A 16,101-nucleotide genomic window follows, 5' to 3' on the forward strand; every position below is an offset into this window, starting at 1 on the left:
CTTGTCACCATGTTTTCGCAGTCAGCACCGAATATTTAAATAATTAACAGCAACAAATTGCTCAGGTTTTATCGGTATACACTTTAGGCATTTATCTAGATCTTCCATCTTCCTGTTTTCAAAAGTATTTCTGTTTTATTGTGAAACACCCCGAAAATATGGTTTTTGGGTAACAAAACCAAGCCACAGATTCCAAAGAGGCTATGGACAGCTAATTTTGTATTTTTTATGGTACATTTCTAAGGGCCCACCCTCGAACAACTCTTAAAATTTTCTTGAAATAGTAGTTTCCTGGAAGGAGCAGTAAGAGAGAGCAAGAGGGAGAGTGTGGCAGTGAGAGGACACAATCGTAGCAGCACAGAACGAATGAAACTGAGGATGTGAGAAAGAAGACAGTGACCGTAATTGAGACACAAATAAATAAGGACAATGAGCTGAACTGAATGAATGAATGAGAAAGAGCAAGTAGGAAGGATGGCTATGTGAAGCTTACAGCAATGGCCGTTAGAAGCATTTTACTGCTGGTAAGCATAACGCAGAAAGTGAGATTAATTTTTAAAAAAATACACCCTAAATATTTAGATTAATGTATGTTATGTACGAAAACAAAATAATTACGAGACGTTTTTTTTAAGTAAGTATCGTGTCGAAATGAAAATAAAACAAATAGGTAGGTGTGTGTGTGTGTGTGTGTGTGTGTGTGTGTCAGTCAGTCATGAACCATGGACATCGCCGTTCGTGGGAAGGCTTGCGTGCCTCAGCGATACGGATAGCCGTACCGTAGTTACAACCACAATGGAGGGGTCTATGTTGAGAGGCCAGACAGACGTCTGGTTCCTGAAGAGGGGCAGCAGCATTTTCAGAAGTTGCACGGACAACAGTCTGGATCATTGACTGATCTGGCCTTGTAACACTAACCAAAAGGGCTTTGCTGTTCTCGGACTGTGAACGACTGAAACCAAGGGGAAACAACAGCCTTAATTTTTACCAAGGGCATGCAAAATTATTGTATGGTTAAATGATGATGGCGTTCTCTTTGGTAAAATATTCCGGAGGTAAAATAGTCTCCCATTCGGATCTCCGGACGGGGACTACTCAGGGGGACGTCGTTGTCAGGGGAAACAAAACTGGCGCTCTACGGATCGGAACGTGGAATGTCAGATCCCTGAATCGGGCAAGTAGGTTAGAAAATTTTAAAAGGGAAATGGATATTTTAAGTTAGATATAGTGGGAATTAGTGAAGTTTGGTGGCAGGAGGAACAAGACTTTTGGTCAGGTGAATACAGGGTTATAAATACAAAATCAAATAGAGGTATGGCAAGAGTAGGTTTAATAACGAATAAAAAATAGGAACGCTGGTAAGCTGCTACGAGCAGCATAGTGAACGCATTATTGTAGCCGAAATTGACAGAAAGCCCACGCCCACCACATCACTACAAGTTTATACGTCAAAAAAAAAAATAATAATAATAACAAAAATATGTTCAAATGTGTGTGAAATCTTACGGGACTAAACTGCTAAGGTCAACAGTCCCTAAGTTTACACACTAATGAACCTGAATTATCCTAAGGACAAACACACACACCCACGCCAGAGGGAGAACTCGAACCTCCGCAGGGAGTTTATATGTCAGCTAGCTCCGTAGATGGCAAAGAGATTCAAGAAACGTATCATGAGATAAAGGAAATTATTCAGGCAGTGAAAGGAGACCAAAATTTAATAGTCATTGGGGACTGGAACTTGATAGTAGGAAAAGGAAAAGATGGAAAAGTAGTACATGAATATGGAATGGGGGTAGGGAATGAAAGAGGAAGCCGCCTGGTAGAAATTTGCTCAGAATATAACTTAATCATTGGTAGCACTTGGTTTAAGAATCACGAGAGAAGGCTGTATAGATGGAAGAGACATGGAGACACTGGAAGTTTTCAGATAGATTATATAATGGTAAGACAGATATTTAGAAACTAGGTTGTAAATGGTAACACATTTCCAGGGGCATATGTAGACTCTGACCACAATCTGTTGTTTAAGAACTGTAAAATGAAACTGAAGAAACTGCAAAAAGGTGGGAATTTAAGGAGATGGGATATGGATAAACAGGGAGAACCAGACGTTGTAGAGGGTTTCAGAAAGAGATTTAGGGAACGATTGACAAGAACGGGGGAATGAAATACAGTAGATGAAGGATTGGTAGCTTTGAGAGATGCAATAGTGATGGAAGCAGAGGATCAAGCAGGTAAAAAGACGAGGCTTGTAGAAATGTTTGAGTAACTGATAAGATATTGAATATAATTGATGAAAGAAGAAAATATAAATGGCTAAGCAGGGATAGCTACATGACATATGTAAGGATGTAGAGGCATCTATCACTAGGGGTAAGGTAGATACTGCCTACAGGAAAATTAGAGAGACCTTTGGAGAAAAGAGGATTACTTGTATGAATATCAAGGGCTCAGATCGAAACCCAGTTCTAAGCAAAGAAGGTGGTGGTGGTGGTGGTTAGTGTTTAACGTCCCGTCGACAACGACATCATTAGAGACGGAGCGCAAGCTCGGGTTAGGGAAGGATTGGGAAGGAAATCGGCCGTGCTCTTTCAAAGGAACCATCCCGGCATTTGCCTGAAACGATTTAGGGAAATCACGGAAAACCTAAATCAGGATGGCCGAAGACGGGACTGAACCGTCGTCCTCCCGAATGCGAGTCCAGTGTGCTAACCACTGCGCCACCTCGCTCGGTAGCAAAGAAGGGATAGGAGAAAGGTGGAAGACGTATATAGAGGATCTATACAAGGGCTATATTCTTGATAACAATATTACAGAAATGGAAGATAATGTAGATGAGGATGAAATAGGAGATATGATATTGCGTGAGGAATTTGACAGAGCACTGAAATGGCTCTGAGCACTATGGGACTTAACTACTGTGGTCATCAGTCCCTAGAACTTAGAACTGCTTAAACCTACCTAACCTAAGGACATCACACACATCCACGCCCGAGACAGGATTCGAACCTGCGACCGTAGCAGTCGCGACAGAGCACTGAAAGACCTAAGTCGAAACAAGGCCCCGGGAGTAGAGAAAATTCCATTAGAACTACTGACAGCGTTGGGAGAGCCAATCATGGCAAAACTCTACCATCTGGTGCGCAGGATGTATGAGACATGTGAAATATCTACAGACTTCCAGAAGAATTTAATAATCCCAATCCCAAAGAAAGCAGGTGTTGTCAGGTGTCAAAATTACCGAACTATCAGTTTAATAAGTCACTGCTGCAAAATACTGACACGAATTTTATACAGACGGGTGGAAAAACTGGTAAAAGCCGACCTCGGGGTAGATCAGTTTGGATTCCGTAGAAATGTTGGAACACGTCAGACAATACGGACCGTACGACTTATCTTGGAAGATAGAGTAAGGAAAGGCAAACGTACGTTTCTAGCATTTGTAGATTTAGAGAAGGCTTTTGACAATCTGGACTGGAATATTCTCTTTCAAATTCTAAGGGTGGCAGAGGCCAAATACAGGGAGCGAAAGGCTATTTACAATTTGTACTGAAACCAGATGGCAGTTATAAGAGCCGAGGGGTATGAAAGGGAAGCAGTGGTTGAGAGAGAACTAAGGCAGGATTGTAGACTATCCCCGATGTTATTCAATCTGTATATTGAGCAAGCAGTAAAGGAAACAAAAGAAAAATTTGAAGTTCGAATTAAAATCCATGGAGAAGAAATAAAAACTTCGAAGTTTGCCGATGACATTGAAATTCTGCCAGAGACAGCAAAAGAACTGAAAGAGCAGTTGAACGGGATGGGCAGTATCTTCCAAGAAGGATATGAAATGAACATCTTCAATAGCAAAACGAGGATAATGGAACGCAGTCGAATTACATCAGCTGATCCTGAGGGAACTGGATTAGGGAATGAGACACTTCTGAGTGATTGATGAGTTTTGCTATCTGGGCACCAAAACATCTGACGATGGCCAAAGTAGGGAGAATATAAAATGTAGACTGGCAATGGCAGGAAAAGCGTTTCTGAAGAAGAGAAATTTATTAACAGCACGTAACTAATGAGGAGGTACTGAATAGAATTGGGGAGAAGAGGAATTTGTGGCACAACTTGACTAGAAGAAGGGATCGGTTAGTAGGATATCTTCTGAGGCATCAACGGATCAGTAGGTTAGTATTGGAGGGCAGCGTGGAGGGTAAAAATTGTAGAGGGAGACCAAGAGATGAAGGATATAGGTTGCATTAGTTACTTGGAGATGAAGAAGCTTGCGGAGAACACTGCAGCTTGGAGAGCTGCATCAAATCATAAAAGCAGTCTCTGGACTGAAGACCACAGCAACATAGGGTTTCCTTAGAGATATTATATTTAAATGAAAGCCGTTACTTTAATTTACTTTTCTGTCCAATTCCTCCCGAAATTCGTCGTTTTCATTTGTTTGCGAGTAACTGATACGCCTCCACAAGCGGAGCAACCCGTCGATAGTGAAATACGCCTTGCGACCAGTTTCCTTATTGTTAAATGTGAAAGCGGCTGAAATTCATCACTTTAACGGTAACGCCTATAAGGAAGAGTTTCTGAGCGGTGGAATGGTACGTAAATGGACGAGAAGTTTTAAAGATAGCCGTACGAATGTGCAGTGTGAGCAACGAAGAGGGCGACCTTCTGACATTACTGACAATTCGGTGCAGAAAGATGACGAAAAGGTAAGAAAGAACAAACGCTTCACCATTTCGACGTTTTGTGATGAGTTTCCTCAAATGTCGAGACGCGTGCTTTATGCAGCCGTTGCTGAATGAGGCGTCAAATTTCTACGAGGATGTTATCCAAATGCTGATTGTACGATACGATAAGTGCCCAGCTATTAGTGGGACTGACGTAGAAGAGTAGATTAAAGCACAGGTTCTCATGCAGAAATACAATTGCTTAAAAATTTGCTTATTATACTTCTATCTTTATTTCAAAGCGCTACTTAATTAAGAAACACGCCCACATGTTATCACTGGTACAAGGCACGTCCACTGGAAATTATTCAACCAGGTGATAGTTCAGACATCTTACATGATCACTGATTAAAATAACAGGGGACAAACGTCAGATGACAGAATACACTCCTGGAAATTGAAATAAGAACACCGTGAATTCATTGTCCCAGGAAGGGGAAACTTTATTGACACATTCCTGGGGTCAGATACATCACATGATCACACTGACAGAACCACAGGCACATAGACACAGGTAACAGAGCATGCACAATGTCGGCACTAGTACAGTGTATATCCACCTGTCGCAGCAATGCAGGCTGCTATTCTCCCATGGAGACGATCGTAGAGATGCTGGATGTAGTCCTGTGGAACGGCTTGCCATGCCATTTCCACCTGGCGCCTCAGTTGGACCAGCATTCGTGCTGGACGTGCAGACCGCGTGAGACGACACTTCATCCAGTCCCAAACATGCTCAGTGGGGGACAGATCCGGAGATCTTGCTGGCCAGGGTAGTTGACTTACACCTTCTAGAGTACGTTGGGTGCCACGGGATACATGCGGACGTGCATTGTCCTGTTGGAACAGCAAGTTCCCTTGCCGGTCTAAGAATGGTAGAACGATGGGTTCGATGACGGTTTGGATGTACCGTGCACTATTCAGTGTCCCCTCGACGATCACCAGTGGTGTACGGCCAGTGTAGGAGATCGCTCCCCACACCATGATGCCGGGTGTTGGCCCTGTGTGCCTCGGTCGTATGCAGTCCTGATTGTGGCGCTCACCTGCACGGCGCCAAACACGCATACAACCATCATTGGCACCAAGGCAGAAGCGACTCTCATCGCTGAAGACGACACGTCTCCATTCGTCCCTCCATTCACGCCTGTCGCGACACCACTGGAGGAGGGCTGCACGATGTTGGGGCGTGAGCGGAAGACGGCCTAACGGTGTGCGGGACCGTAGCCCAGCTTCATGGAGACGGTTGCGAATGGTCCTCGCCGATACCCCAGGAGCAACAGTGTCCCAAATTTGCTGGGAAGTGGCGGTGCGGTCCCCTACGGCACTGCGTAGGATCCTACGGTCTTGGCGTGCATCCGTGCGCCGCTGCGGTCCGGTCCAAGGTCGACGGGCACGTGCACCTTCCACCGACCACTGGCGACAACATCGATGTACTGTGGAGACCTCACGCCCCACGTGTTGAGCAATTCGGTGGTACGTCCACCCGGCCTCCCGCATTCCTACTATACGCCCTCGCTCAAAGTCCGTTAACTGCACATACGGTTCACGTCCACGCTGTCGCGGCATGCTACCAGTGTTAAAGACTGCGATGGAGCTCCGTATGCCACGGCAAACTGGCTGACACTGACGGCGGCGGTGCACCAATGCTGCGCAGCTAGCGCCATTCGACGGCCAACACCGCGGTTCCTGGTGTGTCCGCTGTGCCGTGCGTGTGATCATTGCTTGTACAGCCCTCTCGCAGTGTCCGGAGCAAGTATGGTGGGTCTGACACACCGGTGTCAATGTGTTCTTTTTTCCATTTCCAGGAGTGTATTTAACACGAGCTCTGGTACACCATCTCCTAAAATATATAGAGAAGTAGTTATATCTACTATTTAAGATCACTTATCTTCAGAACTCACCTTTCAGTATCCTTTTCCCTAGATATAAATTCGAATTTTCCCACAGTATGCTCTTCCTTTTCATGTACGTGAAACTGAATTTCAATTTCTGTTGTGAAATTATTGCCTTGTCTCAACAACACTTATATAATTATTACATCCATTACTTTTTCGTTATTGTATTGGTCTCTGTTGAATAATTAGCTGACGAACTTAAACCATGATTTTAGAGAGATTTCAGTTTCTCTGTCCCCCATCACCACCCTGTTTTTAATTTATCCTCCTTTATATTTTTGCACAGACGGTCATTAAACGAACTTATAGTAGCCAGATGTATGTAGAATATGCTCTGAGGGAAATGTAAATTGTCTGACAACATGAATGTTTCTCAAATCGAATAAAGAGCTAAATTTAACATTTGAAAGTGTACACTCTGTGTTTCAAAATTAATCGTGTACAGTGCATTGACCTGCTCCCTTCCGTCTGTCAGCGCACGGGTCAACGTCTCTCGCCTCGCAGACGTGAACTTTTTGCTGCTGGTTTTACTAAGCGTAGGAGGTAAGCCGTTAAACTTTTCTTTAGGAACTCTGCTGCATCTTTCATTATCCCCTCTGATCTTTTGAATATAAATTTGAAACTTCAGTACCTCGCGGCAGAAGAAACTGTTACAATAAGTGGATATTAAGATTAACAGGCAAAAGTACAGACTTAATAAACTTTATGAGAAGTTTCGTGCTCGGAGGCATCGTTTTTCGTGGCAAAAAATACTTGCTGGTATATCTCGTATAGTTTCTAAACTGCTGGCTCTTTATTATGGCTGTGCAGAAATTTGCTTCTTGTAATTTACCCCATTTAATGATGTGTTATCGGTGTTACTTACAGTGACGTAATAAAAGTTAAAATGTCTTAAATCGTAAATGAAACCAGACAATTGCAGCATACACAGTACATACGTTTGTCGAGGTTTATCTATATTGATTGTGTTACACTTACTTCTTTCTTTTTTTTTATTTTTTTACTGCACGAAAGAAATATGTTCTTGATGAGATACATGAAATATGAATCTGGGAAACAGTTACGTGAATGGTTCAGTGCCAGTTAAGCAATGTTAGCAATAGTTTCCGTCCTAATAAACTTCAGGGAAAATAATGAATTCAGGTATTGGACCATCATAGTAGTCCATGTCCGCTTCCATAGCTGAGTGGATAGCGCGGCTTACTGCCCATGTGGGGATCTAAGTTCGATTCCATGTTCTGACCGGCATTTCACTTTAGTAGAGTTGCTATCTACATATACATCCACATCCATACTCCACAAGCCACCTGACGGTGTGTGGCGGAGGGTACCTTGAGTACCTCTATCGGTTCTCCCTTCTATTCCAGTCTCGAATTGTTCGTGGAAAGAAGGATTGTCGGTATGCCTCTGTGTGGGCTCTAATCGCTCTGATTTTATCCTCATGGTCTCTTCGCGAGATACACGTAGGGGGGATCAATATACTGTTTGACTCCTTGGTGAAGGTATGTTCTCGAAACTTTAACAAATGCCTGTACCGAGCTACTGAGCATCTCTCCTGCAGAGTCTTCCACTGGAGTTTATCTATCATCTCCATAAGGCTTTCGCGAGTACTAAATGATCCTTTAACGAAGCGCGCTGCTCTCCATTGGATCTTCTCTATCTCTTCTATCAACCCTATCTGGTACGGATCCCACACTGCTGAGCAGTATTCGAGCAGTGGGCGAACAAGCGTACCGTAACCTACTTCCTGTGTTTTCGGACTGCATTTCCTTAGGATTCTTCCAATGAATCTGTCTGGCATATGCTTTAGCGACGATCAACTTCATATGATCATTCTATTTTAAATCACTCCTAATGCGTAGTCCCAGATAATTTATGGAACTGACTGCTTCCAGTTGCTGACCTGCTATATTGTAAGTAAATGATATGGGATCTTTCTTTCTATGTATTCGCAGCTTATTACACTTGCCTACATTGAGATTCAATTGCCATTCCCAGCACCATGCGTCAATTCGTTGCAGATCCTCCTGCATTTCAGTACAATTTTCCACTGTTACAACCTCTCGATAGACCACAGCATCATCCTCAAAAAGCCTCAGTGAACTTCCGATGTTATCCGCAAGGTCATTTATGTATATTGTGAATAGCAACGGTCCTATTACACTCCCCTGCGGCACACCTGAAATCACTCTTACTTCGGATAACTTCTCTCCATTGAGAATGACATGCTGCTTTCTGTTATCTAGGAACTCTTCAATCCAATCACACAATTGGTCTGATAGTCCATATGCCCTTACTATGTTCATTAAACGACCGTGGGGAACTGTATCGAACGCCTTGCGGAAGTCAAGAAACACGGCATCTATCTGTGAACCCGTGTCTCTGGTCCTCTGAGCCTCGTGGACGGATAGCGCCAGCTGGGTTTCACACGACCGTCTTTTTCGAAACCCAGGCTGATTACTATAGAGTAGATTTCTAGACTCCAGGAAGATCATTACACTCGAACATAATATGTGTTCCAAAATTCTACAACTGATAGACGTTAGAGATATAGGTCTATTGTTCTGCACATCTGTTCGTCGTTCCTTCTTGAAAACGGGGATGACCTGTGCCCTTTTCCGATCCTTTGGATCGCTACGCTCTTCTAGAGACCTACGGTACACCGCTGCAAGAAGGGGGGCAAGTTCCTTCGCGTACTCTGTGTACAATCGAACTGGTATGCCATCAGGTCCAGCGGCCTTTCCTCTTTTGAGTGATTTTAATTGTTTCTCTAACCCTCTGTCTATTGCGATATCTACCATTTTGTCATTTGTGCGACAATCTAGAGAAGGAACTACAGTGCAGTCTTCCTCTGTGAAACAGCTTTGGAAAAAGACATTTAGTATTTCGGTCTTTAGTCTGTCATCCTCTGTTTCAGTACCATTTTGGTCACAGAATGTCTGGACTTATTGTTTTGATCCACCTACCGCTTTGACATAAGACCAAAATTTCTTAGGATTTTCGGCCTAGTCAGTACATAGAACTTTACTTTCGAATTCATTGAACGCCTCTCGCATAGCCCTCCTCACACTGCGTTTCGCTTCGCGTAATTTTTTTTGTCTTCAAGGCTTTGGTTATGTTTATGTTTGCTGTGAAGATCCCTTTGCTTCCGCAGCAGTTTTCTAACTCGGTTGTTGTACCACGGTGGCTGTTTTCCATATCTTACGATCTGGCTTGGCACATACTCATCTACCACATATTGTACGATGGTTTTGAACTTGGTCCACTGATCCTCAACACTATCTGTACTTGAGACTAAACTTTGTGTTGAGCCGTCAGGTACTCTGAAATCTTCTTTTTGTCACTTTTGCTAAACAGAAAAATCTCACAACCTTTTTTAATATTCCTACTTACGGCTGAAATCGTCGATGCAGTAACCGCTTTATGATCGCTGACTCCCTGTTCTGCTTTAACTGTTTCAAATAGTTCGAGTCTGTTTGTCACCAGAAGATCTAATATGTTATCGCCACGAGTCGTTTCTCTATTTAACTGCTCAAGATTGTTTTCAGATAAAGCAGTTAAAAAAATTCACTGGATTCTTTGTCCCTGCCACCTGTTATGAACGTTTGAATCTCGCAGTCGATATCCGGGGAATTAAAATCTCCACCCAGATCTATAACATGGTGGGGAAATCCACTCGAAATATTTTCCAAATGATACTTCAGGTGCTCAGCCACAACAGTTGCTGAGCCAGGGGGCCTATAGAGACATGCAATTACCATGACTGAGCCTGCTTTAACCGTGCCCTTCACCCACATTATTTCATATTTCGGATCTCTGTCAACTTTCTTCGAAACTATTGCACTTCTTATAGCTATAAACACGCTTCCCCCTTCACTGGCGAGCCTGTCTCTGCGGTATACATTCCAATCTGAGTTTAGAATTTCATTACTGTTTACATCTGGTTTCAGCCAACTTTCTGTCCCTAGTACGATGTGGGCATTGTCACCGTTTATTAATGAGAGCAGTCCTGGGATCTTTCTATAGATGCTCCTGCAGTTTACTATTAGCACATTAATATTGTTATTCCCTGTTGCATATTGCCTACTCCTACCAATGATCTCTCCATTGGCAAAAGATGCCGGAATACCCCTATTTGGATCTCCGAGGACGGACTGCCAAGGAAGAGACGACCAAAAGAAAAAGAGTGAACAATGAACGAAAGGATAACGTTCTACGAGTCGGGGCGTGGAATCTCATAAGCTTGAATGTGGTAGGGAAGCTAGAAAATCTGAAAAGGGAAATGCAAAGGCTCTCTGTAGATATAGTATGGGTCAGTGAAATGAAATGGAAAGATGACAAGCACTTCTGGTCAGACGAGTATAGGGTAATATCAGCAGCATCAAAAAACGGTACAACGGGAGTAAGAGCGTAGGACACATGGTCTGTTACTGTGGAAGGTTCAGTAATAGGGTTGTTCTTATCAGAATCGACAGCAAACCAACACTGACAACTATAGCTACAGATGAGGATTAGAGAAAGTATATGAGGTTAGTGAAAGGGTAACACAATATGTAAAGGGAGATGAAAATCTGATAGTCATGGGGGACTGGAATGCTGTTGTAGAGGTAGGAGCAGAAGGAAATTTTACAGTAGAAATAGGGCTGGGGACAAGGAAAAAGACTAGTTGAGTTCTGTAATAAATTTCAATTGGTAATAGCGAATACAAGGAATTACAAGAGTAGGAAGTATACTTGGAAAAGGCCGGGTGACACGGCAAGATTTAAGTTAGATTACATGATGGTCAGGCAGGGATTCGGAAATCAGATTCCGGATTGTAAGGCGTACCCACGTGCTGATATAGTCTCAGATAGACAATACAGTAGTGATGAAATGTAGGCCGAAATTTAAGACATTAGTCAGGGAGAGTCAATATGCAAAGACGTGTGTTACGGAAGTACTGAGGAATGACGAGATACACTTGAAATTTTCCAAGGCTGCAGATACAGCAATAAGGAATAGCTCATTCGGCGGTACAGTTGAAGAGGAATCGACATCTTTAAAAAGTGGCAATCAAAGAAGTTTGAAGGAAAAATATGGATACAAAGAAGGTAACCGCGTAGAAACCACGAGTAACAGAAGAATTACGTCAGTTGATCGATGAAAGGACGAAATAAAATAGTTTTCAGGGAAATCCACGAACACAGAAATAAGTCGCTGAGGAATTACGTAAATAAGAAATGCAGGGAAGCTAAGACAAAATGGCTGAATGAAAAATGTGAAAAATCGAAAAAAAAAAAAAGTTTCTTGGACTCAGAATACAGGAAAGTCAAAGCAATCTTCACAGACATTAAAAGCAAGGGTGCTACATTAAGAGTGCAACGCGATTTCCACTTCTAAATGCAGAGGAGAAAGCGGATAGGAGGAAAGAGTACATTGAAAGTGTCTATGAGGAGGAAGATTTGTCTGAGGTGATGGAAAAGGTAGGGAATCCAGTATTAGAATCCGAATTCGAACGTACTTTGGAGGACTTTAGATGAAATAAGGCAGGAGGGATGCATAACCTTTCATCAGAATTTCTAAAATAATTTAGGGGAAGTGGCAACAAAACAACTATTCACGCTGGTGTGTTGAATATATGGGTCTGGCAAGGTACCATCTCAATTCAGGAAAAAAATGATCCACACAGTTCCGAAAATGAGAGCTAGAATTATCTCAGAATCAGCTTCACAGCTCATGCATCCATGTAGCTGACAAAAACGATGTACAGAAGAATGGAAAGAAATTGAGATTTGTTAGATGACGATCAGTTTGGATTTAGAAGAGGCTCCATAGAGGCAATGGTGGTCTTTCGGTTGCTAATGGAAGCAAGACTAAAGAAAAGTGAGGGCATGTTTATAGGATCTGTCGACCTGGAAAAAGCGTTCGACAATGTAAAATGGTGCAAAATGTTCGACATTGTGAGAAAAATAGGGGTAGCTAAAGGGAGAGACGGGTCATATACAATATGTACAAGAGCCAAGATGGAATAATGAGATTGGACGACCTAGAACGAAGTGCTCGGATTACTCTTTCACCCCTACCGTTCAATCTGTACTTCGAAGAAGCAACGATGGAAATAGAAGAAAGGTACTGGAGTGGAATTAAAATTCAAGGTGAAAGGATATTAATGATAGGATTCGCTGATGACATTGCTATCCTGAGGGAAAGTCAAGAAGAATCACGTGATCTGCTGAATGGAATGAATAGTTTTAGGAGTACAGAATATGGATTGAGAGTAAATCGAAGAAAGACGGAAGTGATGAGAGATAGCAGAAATGAGAACAGCGAGAAACGTAACATCAGGAATGATGGTCACGAAGTAGATGAAGTTAAGGAATTGTGTTACCTTGCGGTAAAACAACAAATGACGGGTGGAGCGAGGAAGACATCAAAAGCAGACTAGCGTTGGTTAAAAGGGCATTCCTGGCTAAGAGCAGTCTACTAGTATCTAACATAGGCCATAATTTGAGGAAGAAATATCTGAGAATGACGTTTAGAGCACAATATCGTATGATGGTGAAACATGGACTGTGGGAAAACCGAAACAGAAGTAAATCGAAGTATTTTAGATGTGGTTCTATAGAATAATGTTGAAAATTAGATGGACTGATAAGGTAAGGAATTTGGAGGTTCTGTGCAGAACTAGACAGGAAAGCAGTAAGTAGTAAATACTGATAAGGCAAGAGACACAGTGACAGGACATCTGTCAAGACATCAGGGAATGACTTTCATGGTAGCAGAAGGAGCTGTGGAGGGCGAAAACTGTAGTGGAAGACAGAGACTGGAATACATCAAGCAGAAAATTGAGGACGTAGGTTGGAAGTGCTACTCTGAGATGAAGAGGTTGGCACAGGAGAGGCATTCGTGGCGGGCAGCATCAAACCAGTAAGTGGACTGATGAACTAAAAAAATAAAATAAATAAATAAATAAAAATAAAAAAATGCACCGAATTAGTATTTAGGTGTTATTCTAGATGCACGTATGACACATAATCATTAAACCATTGCCACCCTTACTGTTAACGAATACCAGAATCTATATATTTTCGAAACATTAAAGTGTACTTATGCGGAACTACATGGACCTGTCATGTCAATGTGACCACAGTCTATATTCGAGGTCAACGTGCGATAATCATTCGCAGACTATTGGTGGCAGCGCTAGCATTAAAGGGTATATAAAGTGAGTCGAGGGAACAGGGAAAACAGTGCAGTCGTTGTGATAACGCGGAAATGGTGCATTTTACCTTACCTTCTAAGGGCTTTGTTCGTTGGCTTTCGGACCAAGCGAGAACATACTTCGGAAAATGCTAAGTTTGTAAACTGTTAGTTTAGGCCTTCTTTAAAGAATACGTGCATGACAAAATTACGCTAACCAAATCCGGCGAGGAGGCAACCGTGGCGCTCCAAGAGGCTTAGATGGAACGTGTGAACGACGGATGTAGAGATGTGTACGGGACCATAGATGGGGAACTGCTGAGCATCTCACCGCCCAGACGAACCAAGGAGCTACTATCAGACACCTCTATGACCTTTCAGCTATACTGCATTGGACAGATGGCCGAAGGCGTTTACAGCGTTAAACTTCTGAGCGCAAACATGCTCCTACAATTATGTTTTGGAGAATATTTTCCTTGTATTCGCTGAATGATCTCGTCATTTTGCAAGACACAATGTATCCGTACAAGTATGCGAACACGCAATTTGTTTTACCTCGGCACGATGCTGACTAAAACCAGGAATATTCAAGGCATGACGCAGCATACAATGTGTACACGTGGTTCGAAGGGCATCAGGATCAGTTAACCGTACTCCCCTGGCCACTAAATTTCCCGGATTTCAACCCAGTGCAGATTCTGTGGTACCGTTCTATCGGGTTTATCGGTCTGTTCGCCCTATGAATTCTAGCACAGCTGGCCACGATTCTGGATTCGGTATGGCCCCACATCCCTGTCGGTACCTTACAGAACCTCACTAACTCTTTCGGCAATTCTCGGAGCGGTCCGCGCTGTGGAAGGTGATCACTCAGACTTTCGACAGGTGGTCAGATTAATATGACTAGCCAGAGTAATTTATTCACTGTAGTTATACAATGGTGACCCTCCATCCATTAATACTGAAGTAGCATAATTGATGACAAAAGTTATGAGAAGAGGCAGAAATGAGAGTGATGGGAAACTATCAAAAATGGACTACCAAATAGATAAGCGAAGGAATTATAATACCATGGAAGCAAAATAACTTATGATGGATTGAGCAAGGAGGATATAAAAAGCATACTAGCACGAGTGAATCGGTCATTCCTGGCCAAAGGAAGTCTACTCTTAAGAGGCCTTTTCCGAATGTAAGGTCTGATAGGTCGCGAAATGGAAACGATTGTGAAAATCCGATGACGCTTTGGACACATGTGTTGGACTGTCTCTCCAGCACTCCTATCGATCGCGACGTGTCGATCTTTTCAATTATGAGCCGGCAGTGACTACATAAAGGTGCCTAGAAACAAATCACACCAGGTAATGAGAACGCCCCTGCAGCATTTTCGATGGGAAGTGTTTGATGACACACTATACAGCCTGGACTTGGCTCCCTTTGATGTTCATCTGTGCTCACATGAACCACCGGCAATACAGACAACATTTTGGCACAGACAAGGCACTGTAGACCAGCGTAGGGAAGTGGTGGAAAGAACTGACGATTACCTTCTACGGTGAGGGAATTGGGAAGTTGAAACAACGTGACGACAAATGTCTAAGTAGGAGGGGCGACTGTAGAAAAGTAGCTGGAAGGTATAGCAAACTGTTTCACTGCGGTTTCGATTTCGCGACCAATCGGTTCTAACTTTCCAAACAACCCTTGTACCATATACTGGCCACCATAATTTGAGGAAAAGCACAGAACTGTATGGACGTGGAATATGCAGTGTGGGAACGCCGGAAAGGAAGAGAATCGATGCATTTGAAACAATCTATTGAAGGATGTTGGAAATTAGGTGTAATGATAAGAACTACACCAAAGCGTAAATGAGTAAGGATATATGCGGAATAAACTAACAAGAAGAACGAATAGAATCGCTCGACATGTGTATAGTCTTTGGGGAGTAACTTCCATGGTAGCAGACAGAGCTGTAGAAAGTAAATCTGTAAAGGAGGACAAGAAATGGTTGTTGCTGACATTGTAGAGGAAGCTACATCCAACCAGTTACAATACTAATGACCACATACAAAGAGAGCAGAAAAGGTAATTTATTTCAAAAGGCCTTTATGTTCGACCAACTTCGATTCCCTAAGGAACTGTTGTGCACGGCGATAGTAGACTATATGGAAGGACAGGAAAGCAGCAATCAGTCTCAATCCCTCTCTTTCCTTCTGCCTATACACCAATAAGATCATATAATGACATGTACTGCCATGAGCTTGTAGCATTGTAAATCACTCAAATGCACTGAAGGTGGCTAATTATAG

This window comes from Schistocerca piceifrons, chromosome 1, assembly GCF_021461385.2.
Source record: "Schistocerca piceifrons isolate TAMUIC-IGC-003096 chromosome 1, iqSchPice1.1, whole genome shotgun sequence".
NCBI classification, from domain to species: domain Eukaryota; kingdom Metazoa; phylum Arthropoda; class Insecta; order Orthoptera; family Acrididae; genus Schistocerca; species Schistocerca piceifrons.